This window comes from Puntigrus tetrazona, chromosome 24 (genome assembly GCF_018831695.1).
Source record: "Puntigrus tetrazona isolate hp1 chromosome 24, ASM1883169v1, whole genome shotgun sequence".
Taxonomy (NCBI): Eukaryota; Metazoa; Chordata; class Actinopteri; order Cypriniformes; family Cyprinidae; genus Puntigrus; species Puntigrus tetrazona.
The window spans coordinates 8,556,605-8,571,200 of NC_056722.1; the positions used below are offsets into that span (position 1 = coordinate 8,556,605).

Here is a 14,596-nt window from a genome sequence, read left to right on the forward strand (position 1 = left end):
TGAGGTTGCTGTAACATTAAGATTAGAAATAACTTTATACAGACAGGATACTAGAGAATACGTTTACACACCGTAAATCCTATATATCATGCATATTTCATCACAAATAAATTAAATTCAGCGAATAGCTTTGCTATTGCATGATCACACAATGACATTGCCGGTGGCGTTTTTTTTCCCCCCTCACCAACATGGTGACCCAATTAATTTGTGTCAAAACACTGGCCATCAATAGAGTAATTGGAAGGAGAAGAGACCACGGGCGTGCTCATGGTCAGCCGTTTATCTGAGACACTTTCACTAATGGAACAGCATGATTAGTTTGGTGGCGTCTCAAATGGACCATCTGTCCATCGCTCTGAGCTCAGGGTTCAGGCCGCCAGCCTGAAAAATAACCTGGACCCTGCGTTTGCATTCACCAGACGGGCTTCGGCCCATCCTGCCCCGTACAGCTGTTCCCGAACCCGTGCGACTGGATTTTTCATACCATGTCCACGACTGATGGTGCAATGTTGCTGTTTGCCGCAATTAGTGGTTCATGAAGGCAAACACATATTCGCACAGAGCCAGATGACAGTTACGACTTCTGAGGGGTGGGCCAAGCGTCTGGTGAAATAAAATGGAGAGCAAAAACAGATGCACCTCTTTATGAAGGGTGTTCACGGCACGCAGCAGCTGATTATCTGATTGGAGAACAGTCATAACACAACAGGCATGTGCCTGTCGGCGGAGCCTGATACACATTTATTATACGTATATATGCACAGTTTCCATTTTCGTGTTTTTTTTTCAATGTGCATTCCAAGTAATCTCAACCGAACTGCAGTTTTATTATTTTGATAAAAACCACAATAACATAAAAACACATGATTTTTTTAAAAACTCTTTATACGTAAAACAAAGGCTTTGTGTGTGAAAACACATTTAGAAACTGCATACTGTATTTTGGCTTTTAATATAATTTAATAACACTTAAAAATTGTTCATATTCTGAGTGAATGCTTTTTTTTGCGCAGTTCAACATGCTTCATTGCTTTAAAGATAACTACTTCCATATTCTGCTCTACAAAGGCAAAGCACAGTAGAGAATAATACAATTTTTCAAACATTTATTTTCATACATTTTTTTTGTGTGTAAATATTTAACGTGCATCAACAGCTAAGTAAACATTTCAGCTATATACAGCGACGAAACTCTTGGGAGACGTCTCATACTGTACAATGCAAACATAAGAACAAAACGAAGCTCATTAATCTAAGGTTTGGTTGCTTTAGCGAGCAGTAACTCACGGTAAAGCTCTTCTTTAGCCTGAGCTTGCCAAGCTGGCAGACATATTTAAATACCTCTCAGTGGTAATTAAACACTAATCCCAATGTCACCTTAATAAAACATCTTTTATTGGTGACATTAAAAGGATTAAAGGGATGCCAAACATTTCCACTCTTCAAAGACAGAGGCGTGAGCTATGGTTGGACTCATGCCAGAGTTCAGCGATGGCGCTCATACCTCACTGTGCCGGAGATCTGCCTTCACAAGCCAACATTCACCTCTGAAGACTGGAAATACAGCTACATTTTTACATTTTCATTGGTAGTTGAAATTGGTGTGCTACTGCTAGGGCGTTGCTATGTTGTCAGGGGAAGTTGCATTATTAGGCGTTTGCAAGGATGTTCGAGTGATTCGAGGTATCAGTTATGTCTGTAGAAATGGGGCAAGGTTTAATAAGGTTAATTGAAGAAAAAGCAATGGTAATGCTCTGATATCACACACAGACACGAAGGGGGTAGAGGGTATATGCGATGGAGGGAATAAAGAAAAGAGAAGGAGATAAATAGAGGGAAAACAAGCCCCAGCGTTGGACATTTCAGGGAAATTAAATGGCTTCTGTCTTTTGTTTGCTACATGCCAACAGCACATTAAGAGCTTTTAAATTTCAAAGACTTGTCTCAACATGAGCCATTAATGGCAATCAAATCATTTGATTCCTTTTGAAGATATGCCACAATAATGAAGTCTTTTGCATACGTCTGTATTTACAAATTTGAATGCAGAATAATGTTACACTGATTCGCAAAAGGGAAAACTCTTGCAGGTAATGGACTGAAATTAGTTATCAAAGGCAGGAATAAAATATTTAGAGCACTCAAAAGGGATTCTAATACCCTGAAAGAGGCCATGAAAGAAGGAAAAATCAAAAGCAGAAAAATTGTGATTTAGTCTCCGGCACATTGCTAGAGAATTTGTGGTGAATGTTAATCAGGCAAAAAAAAAAAAAAAAAAAAAGCCCTGTCAAATCAGAGAAAAACTGCAATCCAACTCCTTTCAGTTTGAAAGGTGTGGATCATGTGAGAACATCTTGTGCTGTGCTGCGTTTTTGGAAAAAATAAATAAATAAAACACACAATGACATGGCATATTAGTGTTCACAAGAGTAGATGATAAAGTACCGTTTATTAAAAGCTCACACCGCAGTTTTGTCGCTGGTCGCTTTAAAAGCTTAAACTCTTTAAAGCAAGATTCTGATTGGCTGTCAATGTTTCAATCGCCAATCAGCTGAAAAAAAAAACATTTCTGAAAGTGATTTCAGAGATTTTGTTCCATAGTGTCATTACAGATATATTTGTGGATGGACTCTTTATCTTTATCATTACAGTTATCGACCTTGGCGTGAACAGGCCTTTAAGCTTAAGTAGAGGTTTGAGTTATAATTATCAAAGTTATATTACCAATAAGGCACCAACTGCACAACATTTTTTATTATAACTCTCTTTCCAGAACTAGTATTCCCAAGGTAATGTAGAATGTCAGTTGCACTGCTGCCGTCATCTCTCCTCAGAAGTCAATATTGTGCCAGGAACACAAATGTCAACAGGGAAATTTTCTCGACTGATCCCTGAACCAGAAGTCTATCCCTTGGGGGCTTCTAGCTGACAAAAGGGTCCTGGCAATGCATGACTTTCTCTGCAGGGAAAAGCGTATGGACTATGAAGAAAATTCTGCTGCCTGCTCTTCAGACTCAGGTGAGCACACATGAAGAGGGTTAGGATTTAGCTCTACAGCGTGAGAACCAGAAGACCAGCTTTACCTGCACAGAAAATTAGTTTTTTTGAAAATTTCTTCTTTTCTGAAAACCCAAAATGTCATCCTGAGAGGTGATTTAAAAAGTGCATAGATTCAATGTGGACCATCGCATTACAATGCATAACTCGTACATTGATATGTAGTGATTAACAGACAATAACAACAAAGTCATGAAAGATAAATGAAGCAATTTTACATCATTATGAAATTAGCATTTATATCATTATGCTTTTATTGCACAGGCCATGTCAATAAATCCCAGCATCCTTCAAACTCTGGATAACACTCCTGCAATTAACTGCTTCCATTGTATGACGCAAGCATCATATATTTCCTCCCAGTGCGGCTGTGACGAGTCTGCGTTTTACAATCTCCAGCTTGAGAGAATCCAATCATACGACGGCGCATGTGAGGGCCATCTCTCCAGAAACCTCCCCCCATGGCTTATCAGGGCCCAACAGAGCAGCCGTTCCTGCAAAGAAATGGGGCCATGTCTTCTATTTCTTTATAGAGGTATTTAACAATTCATTCACCAAGTTTTAATAGTGTCTTTCCATGGCTATATCATCCTCCGCCCTGCTGCCCAGGGTGGGTTCTTTGAAAATCAATATCCGTTGGAAGCCTGCCTCTGGAGCTTTGGAAAATCTCAAAGTGGCAGGTACCTACAGTGCCACACATTCCACTCCTGTATGTTCTCCGTCACCCATGCTATTAAACCCCCTGTTTCTATCTCTGGCCTTGGCTTTACAAGTAGCCCGCCCTTTCATTTCTGTTTGCGTTGTTTTACAGTTTGCTTTCCCTTCTTTCTGCACGAACAAAAAGGGAAACTGAGGAAACTGCTGATAAAGCCCCCGCCCATCTAAAATGAACTGTGTACAGCTTTGTGATGTTGCCTCAAACCGTGTCCAACCTTTTAGCGTGCAGAAGGTCCAGATGGCCCTGCAGCCTGCAAGACAGATTTTCAGCCGGCCACGCTTTCTGCTCTATCAGCGGGGAGCTGTCAGTCAGATCAGCCTGGCTGGACCACCATTGCCGTTAAAAACAATGCTTTCTCATCTGTCTGTCGCAAGACTCCCAATGCCCAAAACGAAATAGCAGGACCAGAGAGTTTTGATTTGGGTCCTTCAACGCTCTGGAGGAGAGTTGGGTCACCTAACCCGGGGGATGGACAATGCACCTGACCCCCATAGCCTACGGGAAGCATGACAAATTTGTGGCCTGGAACAAATGACCTCCACCATCAGGAAAGAGGTTATGGAGGAATGAGTCGACCTGATAAAGTAATGGCCTGATTTTTTTAAGCTTCTAAAACTAAATTTAAAATGAATGCTCAATACTGTGAGATGGGATGTCTATAAGACTGGAACAAAAACGTCTACACATCAACATCATAGCACTATTAATACGCTACAAGTCCCAGTTTTTTTTTCAACATCTTCCGTCATGAGCACTGCAAGTTAAATGTGGTTCAATTGAAACATTTCAATATCTTTGTGTTCAATCCGTTTAGATTGTATTTTGTTTAACTGTTTTGAACGAATGAACACATCCCCTTGTGGGTGCTTTCAGACATCACCGTTTGTTTAGTCATACTATATTATGAAAGTCCACTTTACAGATTTTACTAACTGTACCTAACCCATTGATTTGCAACTCTTAGAGTAATAGTAGACTCATGGGTTAAGGTTTATAGAATAAGCTGTGAACACATATTACCTGTTTATTATTGCTTACAAAACATAATAAAGCCTTATTCTACCATATTCTAAATCTCCTAACCATGTCCCATGCTTTATCCTATAAACCATACGGACTACCAACAATCTATTACTAAAGTTACTTAAGAATTGCTGTGAAACCAACAAAATATTGAGCTGCTTTTCGACCGAAATTACCTGGAATAACAATTTGTCCCAGGAACATTTTTTCCTCTCTTTCTTTCTAGTGTAGAAGATTAAGTAAATAGTCTGAAGACATGGACTTGAATCCTCTGTAGTTCAGACTTTCGAGTTCAACTCAGGAGTGTGAAAACTTTTAAAAATACATTTTATAACACAATAACAGTAATGTATATTTTCTTAAATGTGTCAATTTGAAGGTTAAAATACAATACTGTGTGAACTCAACCAATCAGCATGCTCAGTGCACAAGTCCAGAATTCTGGACCTTTAAAAAAGCACTACCTCAAGAGAAGGGACTTTCCAAAGGGCAATTTTTTTATGCAGAACTTTATTTAGATGCTGGTTCTAAACAAAATACTTACCCAAGAGTTTCTGGGGGAAAATTCCTGGGTAAGAAACAGGGCTTTAGACATTAATCAGACAGTCTACTAATAGTCTAACAACTGGTTAACATATAGCTAAAAGCAACTCATGGGTAGAATAATGCATCAATAAAAATGTAATCAATAAAAATGTAAGTGTTTGTTTGGTTGCAGTTTTGTTAAAGAAACTACCCAACCTGCCCAACAGGATGTAAAGTATGGAATGGACAATTATTCAGGAGTAAAAACATTACAATTCAGCTACCAAATAAACTGACAACCAAACAAGCTGAAAAAAGTGATTTTCCAGGCCATAACGCAGATGCGCACTAACAAACCTGCAGTGAGGATCATAATCATACTACAGATGGACTCATCGTGCCCTTCTGCAGCTCTATAAAACAGATGTTGTTCGTTCAGCAGTGTACATGCATGTGTTCAGAACATGTGTGTGGTGCTTTCATGTGCGCAGTTAGGTTGCAGGGTTTGACGCCCAATAATTGTCCTGTTACTGAAGCCATTTTTTACCGTACAGACCTGGCAAACAGATATGAAAGCAGTTTTTAGGTCGGGAGACACCAAGCCGACCGCCGGGGCCATTGGGAAAGTGAGAACTCTGATTGCCTAGTTTTGTGAAAGAGTCAGTGCGAATGTAATGCGAACGAGTAAGTAAACGAAAGCGGCAAAAACCGAAGACCGTTATGTGATCTTCCCCAAGCATTCCAATATGTGAATATTATCATAACAACGTGAGCCACTTAAAATGAAGAAAGTTATTCAAGTTACTGGTATTCAAAATGGTACGCAAGTGCTGCTTTGTTTCCGTATCTGCATAGCTCTTTGTTCCGGTTTCTCCATTTGAATATTTACTATTGACAGCTGCTGATATAGACAGCTAATTCATCTCACACGGTCACAGAACGCACATGTTAAGTTTGCTGTGGTCAGTGTTGTTTGTTAGAGCGAAGCTTTTGTGTCCTACTCTGCCGATGCGACAACACCATCGTGGCTGCTATTTGGCTGGAGTCGACTTGGTGTGTCCCAGCCTTTAGGATCAGTTCAATCTGTTCCACAGACTATCATGGCACCATGGTGGTTTTGCCCTGCATGGGCTTAATTCTCTCCCCATGTGCACTCAACCTGGTATTATCTGTGCGCCAAGAGGTGCCACGGTACAATTCACTGATCCTTTGCCTGTACTCCTGACTTACTTTTAAAATCTACGTGACCACACTTTCACAAACTTCGGGCCGTACACAACAGTGTGCATGGCCTGGTTTTTAGAGTGGAAAACGTGCTAAAAAAGCCCCAGTAGGAGGGAGCTTGTTTAAAAGGATCAGCGTCAATCCCACCTGATTAACCCTTGTGTCAAGATAGAAAAGCACAGATAAGAGGGGAAAATGGCTTAATAATGCCAGAGAGGGTGTAAAACACACATCAGGGCCTTTATGCATTATGCATCAATAAAAGAGGACAGGGAAGAGGCTGCTTCAAAGGCATAACATGACCTGCCCCTCAGAATGAATTTGGGAGGGAGTTAGCGGGGGAGATTGAGACACAGAGGAGGTATGGAAAGATGAAGAAGAAAGACTGACGGAGAGAGGGAACGAGTGTGATGTTCTCTTAACGAGCGCCTCTTGGGCCGACCCTCGTCTGACCGCAAAGGCTGTTCACGCATCGCTCATTAATCCACTCCTGATTGTGAAGAGCCCTGCTAACCGAAAGGCCACGGAAAACACTGTCACCATTACTCCCAAAACTGTGCGAATGCTACCGGCTAATGCAGCTAACTCTGCAAACAAATGACACATAACAACGCCATTATGACCAAAATGAGATATGCGATATCTGAAGAACGCTATATGTTAGCATTACTATTCATCACAATAATGGTTGCTTACTTCACACAGAACCCCCTTGGAAGTACAATATGAAATCTGCCATCTTTACTCATGAAATCTCAGATGTTTAAAGCCAGTTTCCCTAGCTGAAAATGTCATGTAACCATGTAAAGGAAATTACTACACGCTCTCAAATTAACAGCAATGACCATGATCTATGACAGCAAAGACAAAGGACTGGGAGAAATGAATCCATTTCACACTTATAAGTAATACAAAAATGCATAATAATATAATAGAATACTTGTAATGATGTTGCTTGAAAAAATACACACCAGGTTTTGCATGGCTGTCAATGGACATGCTAAACCTTTACTTGGATATGACAAGCAATCCAGTAAAATATGTCTGCTTTAATATTTTTATTTATATTTATTTTTCTCTGTCCTGAGTAGATGCTATTTGTTGTAATTGGATTTAATAATTAAAAAATGAAAGATAGTAAGGTAGGTAAAAGTAGGTAATTGTTGTCTGTCCAAAATCTAAAACCTTACATTTAAAAAATATATATATGTTAATTATTTTAAAAGGCGAAAATGTTATATATGTTTTATTACCAAAATAAGTGAGATCATGCAAATGTTATTGTTTATTTAGTACTGGCCTGAAAAATATATTTAACATAAAAGGTGATTATATATAGTTCACAAGAGAAAACAATAGTTGAATTTATAAAAATGACCCATGTTCAAAAGTTTACAACCCCTTTCATTCTTAATACTGTGTTTTAACCTGAATGACCCACATAGCTGTGTGTTTTTTTTAGTGATAGTTTTTCCATGACTCCCCTGTTTGTCCTAAAAAGTTAAACTGCCTGCTGTTCTTCAGAAAAAAACGTTCAGGTCCCAAAAAATCTGTATGGTTTTGAGATCCATCTTTTCACACTGAGGACAACCAAGGGACTCAACTATATAACAGAAGGTTCAAACGCTTACTGATGCTCTAGAAGGAAAAGCAATGCATTAAGAGCTAGGGGGTGATAACTTTTTGAAATTAACGAACAGGGTAAATATTTCTTATTTTGTCTTCTGGGAAACATGTAACTATCTTCTGTAGCCTCTTGAAGGGCAGTGCTAAATGAAAAAAAATATATGATATTTAGGCAAAATAAGAAAAATGTATATCTCTCTATTTTGCTTTTAATACATTGTTTTTTTCCCCTTCTGGAGCGTCACTGAGCATTTGAGCCTCCTGATTTTGTTGCTACATATAGCAATTTGTTTTTAATCAGGGGAAAAAAATTACTTGGCGCTCAATGCTTTGAGGCATTGCATGAATTGTCTCTGTTTAGGATGAGGCGTAAAACAGAAAAGCATCCAAACAAATCAACCTACCAAAGAGAAAACATGCAACTTGAAATATTGCCTCGACAAGCACCTTTCATGTGCTACCGGAGATGAGACGCATTCAAATGCCCTGTGAAGTAGCATTTTGCCGTCATCTTTGAGGGAGAACGTTCTGACCATCAACCATAAACATCACAACTCCATCACTTCTGCTTCTCTTGAAGATACCAGCCAGAGCACTGTGCACCATCCCAGACATCACTTCAAACCCAGTCTGCTTTCTTTGAACAGACTCTCCATATCTGTTGCCAAACCTGGTTACTAGCAAACCCCGCCTGAGTAAAAAAAAAAATGATGTTTGAAAAAGGATGTGACAATTTCAGCAATTACAGTTGTTGAGAAAGAAAAACACAGTCATGTCACTGTCCAGCCCTTGGGTACAGCAAGAGCACCAAACCTTTTCAAGCAGTGCCCTTTCTGTCATGGTCGAATAATCTGGACACTCCTGAGCGCTGATCCTAGCCCCGCAAAAAACCCTCCGGCAGGCCATATATCACTCTGTATTGATATAGTTCCACTACACTGCCACACCTGACATTTGATTCATAGCTTCAGGTGTTCTTTTTAAATTCTAAACAGTCAACAAGGAATCAAGGGAAAATGTCAAATGAGCATTGTGCCGTGTTGGAGATTGGTAAAGCAAGTATGCCTCTAGTAAGTTATTTGGATGGAATGTATTGATGTGTGAAGCAGATTTCTGTCTCATAGAAATCTTTCTGGATTATAGTTACAGTCAAAAAGAGCCGCAGATACTTTTTAGAAAGGGATATGTTCACGTAAATTATTCATTGTATACATTATACAGTTAACAGGGTTGAGATGTTAGATTGTCCCGAGAATCAATTGATTTTCTCAAAGAGTAACTTCCTGACAAAATGACGCTATACAAATGTAATAGCTGTTTTAATTAAAACGAGCATATTTCCGCAAAGAACTTTATATAAACACCCAATTGAATTCTTGGATATTTGTTTTGCAGAAACGAAAACTCGCTCACATTTCTTTTTACATGATAGTAGAGACTTAGCTATTGTTACGTTAGCTCCCATCCAAGGTCGTGAATTCAGCCGAAGCAGAAATTGTAATAACACACAATACGTGTGACTAAAACACCATTCAGTAAGATGAATAGAACTGGTAAACTGGCGCCAAAATATCACTAAGAAAAAGGTAATTTGCTGAAGTAGGAGAAGCCACTGTTGAACATGTACTAATATACTTCCTCTTCAGAGCACGCAGTAGAAATACAAAACACAAAGTCATGCTATTTTACTATCTGAGGCGGAAGCCCGCTGATTGGGAATGCCGTCATGTGATACAGTTCTGGTAAGTTATTAAACCGAACCACTTTGATGACAGATTTTGAATCACACATTTCATAATGACCAAAACAACTGTTGCAACATTTTAGATACTATGCAATGAAATCGGTCTACTGGTTAGTCCAGTTATACTGTCCCATTGCGCATAGCTACAGTTTTTAGCTTCAGCAGCTCTATCAGATCCCAGAAGTAAAACACAAACACTGCTAACATACACTCATGGCGTATTACACAATCACGATCCTAACCTTTACCTACATAGTGAAATCTCAGACAGTAATTCATCTTTTCTGAAACATTGTTTCAGGACACTGAAATATTGTTGTTCAGGACACTGCATTTGGAGACTCTAGTGTACAACAAGGTTTGCTTAAATGTGTGCTGTAAACGAATAGGCTTTTGGGATAGTGTTCTCGTTTGGAGTAATGGTTTGAACTGAGTACAGTGAACAGTATTTCATGATTTAACAATCAGACGATGTGATTAACCAATCAGATAATGCATTCCACCTAACATGACTCCAAAAGCGGCCATATGATTGTGATTTCAAGTTTTCCTTTCTCTTTCAAGTTTGTTACAAGCTGTTAGTGCATAGATAAGATCCATAAAGATGCAAAGTCTCAAAACTAAAGATATATTCTTTATAAAACTTATGACCTGTCCACACCCCCTTAAAACGGCTCATTTAAACACGCCCCCACTTTTCTATGTAACAGAGTGGGTTTATATTCATAACACCGCCCACTTACACAGATAAAGAAGGTGGAGCTATTATTCTTGCTATAGTTTCGATGGGAAAGCGAATCTACTTTCTTTGTGAGAACACAAACTAGAAATCAGAGGTTAGGCTAACACTGTTCCTGAACAGTTCAACCCAAATATTAGTGTGTGTTCAGCGCATTTATGGAGAACTAATTCCTAAAAGCTTCAGAACAGTCCATTCCGGATGGATAACTCTGCAAGGACAGTCTGGTGCCTCTGATTTACAACCTTTAAGAAAGTGAAGTCTTCTTATTATAATAATCTGCTAATTACTATTCAACTGAGAGTTTTGAACAGTTGGCTAAATCACAATTCATTGGATAGCTGGCCAATCAGAACACACCTCGCTTTTTAAGAACGTTGAGTTTTGTACAAATCGACCCATTTCGGAAGGACTGGCTTAGAGGAGAAACAGTAATGTACAGTATGCGGAAAATAATGTTTTTTTGAAACGTAAACCGCACTAAACACGTCGCATTACATCAAAATACACAAAATAATGTTCTTTTTAGATTGCCACATTACCCTTTTAAACAGCACTGCAACCCAGACATGAATAAGCATACACAGGGTGGCGCAAACATTTGAATAAACCGAAACAAGAGGAAGAAATGGCAATGTACCCAGAGCACAGTATGCTTCCTTCACCCAATTACACTCAGTAGTCAAGACAGACAAAATTCGTTGTATAAACACAACACTCTCACAAACCCCAGCCCATGAACTGACGCGTTCCACATCATGTCCGACATTTATTAAGCCCGCATATCAATTCGCGGCCTCTCACGACACAGATTTCCTTCATTAGCCGCTGGTTTGACCAGGCTGCCTTACACTCCGCGCGGCGACATGCTAAGTCAATTACAGTATCACTACTTCTCCCCGTTTCTGGATCGCCAGGGACGTGTCATTGTTATGAGACGCAACCTTCGCATCCTAATACGCGCTTGTACAACATCTGCTTTGATTTACAGTCCTGTTCCGCAGTCCCAGCGGCTCCACCTACGATTGGAGGGTGTTAGCCGATGTGTAAAGTTAACTGCCGTGGTCAGACCTCACTAACCCACCCTCCAGCTCTCTCCGGGAAAGAGTTCTGCTACAAAAGGATGTTTTACAATTCCGGTTAGTGGCTGTGTGCGGTGATAGAGGAAGAATAAGGGAATTCGTTGGCGGACAGTGTGCCGGCCTCCGAACTGTGCACTGACACTTATGACTGTCATTAGAGGCACTGTATAAAAACCGAAAAGTCCTAATTTGACACGGCAGTCACCGAGGCACGCACAGGGAGAGATCTTAATGGTCCTGCGAGCGAGATCACAAGTTCACCAGCAGAGGGAGCTGAAAGGAGCTCTTGGAGAATCTGGTCTCCTTCAGCTAAATGCGCGCTGTCATTATTCATTTATCCGTCTGCATGGAGGTATGTGTGATCTCCATTAGCAGAGGTAAGATTTGAGAATGTCAGTGTTGCATATAGCGAGCGACATGGCAGTTCTTGGGAAGCTCTGCTTTAGAAATGCAGTAAAATGGAATTTCCCTGTTTGGGGTGAGGTGCCGAGGCGAACCAGATTACCGCAAATGCCTGCGCTGTACATGTCATGAAGCTGTTTGAAAGGCTTTTGCTTTTTTAAAAGGGCTCAAAAGAGCATGTTAAAATAGTTAGACTTTTTTTATAATAAATTTATTGATGGAATATAAAAGCATAGATGACTTTGCATATCGGTCTAAAAGGAGCATCGCGGTTTGGGCAAGTTCACCTGTGAGTTTTATGGGTCGTCCTAAACTTGTGATTTTCTTCTGTGGAACACAATATTAAATATTCTGAAGAATGTGTTTGATATGGATGACAACTACAACAAATACTAGTCCATATGATGGGTTTAAAATTATATATATGTATATAATGTATATGTGTGTGTGTGTGTGTGTGTGTGTGTGTGTTGTCGTCATTTCTCAGTACAAAGGTATATTCAGCAAAAAAATAAGGGTACTTTTTTTTGTGAAACTGAGATTTATACATCTTAATCTTTCCATTGATGTATTACATTGGTTTGCTAGGACAGGACAATATTTGGCTGAGATTTTGAAAACCTGTTTGAAAATATGGAATCTGAGGGTGCAAAAAAAAATATATATATATATATTAATAATAATTAAAAAAATATATAATAGTCTTAAGCAATGCATAGTACTAACCACAATGTTTCTAGATATTTTTGGAAGGAAATTTACCAAATTTGTTTATGGATCTGTTGATCTTTAATATCCTAATTATTTTTGGCATAAAAATAGAAAGATATATCATTTTGATCAATACAACGCATTGTTGGATAGTGCTAAAAAATATATCTGTACTTATCTAACTTACGACTGGCTTTGTGATCCAGGGTCTCACACACACACACACACACACACACACACACATATATATAGATACTGGAAATATATTGTGTACTATGTAGTTCCCCTGTTTTGTTCTTTGTACAATATTTACCTAAAAGTAGCAAATAAATACATCATGACCAAAAATTATCTGAATGGAGGCAAGAAAATTCTCTCAAATTCAAACGTCAACAAATTGTTCATCATCATGGAAATGATTTGCTACTGGGCCAAAAAAAAGCTTGAAAATTTATTTAGAAAACTTTATAATCTAGTTTTTTCAAAGATATTATTACTCAAAAATGCCATCTATCACACATGATTCGGACCACCAAAAGAGTAAGTGGAAATTTTAGAGTAATTTTCACTTCTTGGTGAACGTCAATGCGCCACAGCAACAACTTCCTTAAACAATTAATAATTCCAAACTGGAGAGATGCTTTGTGAGTATCAGCCATATTCTGAACATCACAAAGTGAGTGCAAGCATTCTTGGTCAGGAATGAATATTAAGCTCATAACAGCGGTTTCGTCTTGAATTCCCGATTGGTATTCAAAGGCGAACACTTCCTGTGCCTCAGGAAATGACATAATGTGAAAGGTTGAAAGGTGACCCGCTAATCCTCCCCTGTTTTTGCATCATCTCTGACATCTTTGATATGCTGCTCATGTCACTTTGTAGAAGATAGATGGCAAACACAACTAAAAATACAACTGAATGAGGTCAAAGGCTCTTATGGGACCTGAATTCAGCAGCAAGTTAATGCACAATCATTTGCATCTGTTCTGAATACAGTGCGACGGCCAGCATCCCCGGCACAGCGGCGCCGCAGAACCAAAACTCAAAGAAACAATCAATTACGAGCCCGAGACTTTGTGCGATTTTTCGTGCTGTGTCGAGAAACGAAGTGTGAAACATCAACAAGCTGCAAAAAAACACAATAAGGAGCCAAAACCAGCAGCGAAATGAAACAAAAATGACGAAGCACGTGAGCATGCTGCTGAATTATGACCCGACAGGCTGAGAGGACATTCTGCATGCACGGAGCGCCCATGCCCCGCAACCAATCTGACGCCTAATTAATCCTGAAGGTCTTTTAGTTCCGCCCCCCTCTCTCTCTCGTCCTGTCTTTAGGTCTATTTCTTTACCTGCTCATTCCTCATACGTCCAGATCACTTTCAGCCTGTAGACAAACAGCACTCACGCTTACGGTGCTTCGCCGGGCCAGAGCCCGAAGGCACGCGTGCGTTCATGATAAAATACTAGGCATGCGTGAAAGCAGAAGTCGTTTGTTTTAATGCGATCCTTCTTACGGCTGTTTAATGAATGCGTATCTCATGCATGTACATATGGATGGGTGCATGGATATCCGTGCAGTTATTGTGACTTTCTGTAGGGCGCGCAATGATATTTTAGTAATGATGCAAAAAAAGTTTTGTCGCATTTGGGAAATTTTGAAGTGATGTATGGAACCGGGAAACTTCACATGGATCACGTGGATATCAATTTAATTCCAATTTTGTCTGAAAATGGCATATTTG

General features: G+C 39.5%; 1 protein-coding gene across 1 annotated transcript in view; it reads right to left on the minus strand.

The window, feature by feature from the left end:
• Window positions 1–14,596, minus strand: part of adarb2 (adenosine deaminase RNA specific B2 (inactive)) — a 139,023-nt gene that overhangs the window by 26,497 nt on the left and 97,930 nt on the right. The gene's annotated exons all lie outside the window — the stretch shown is intronic.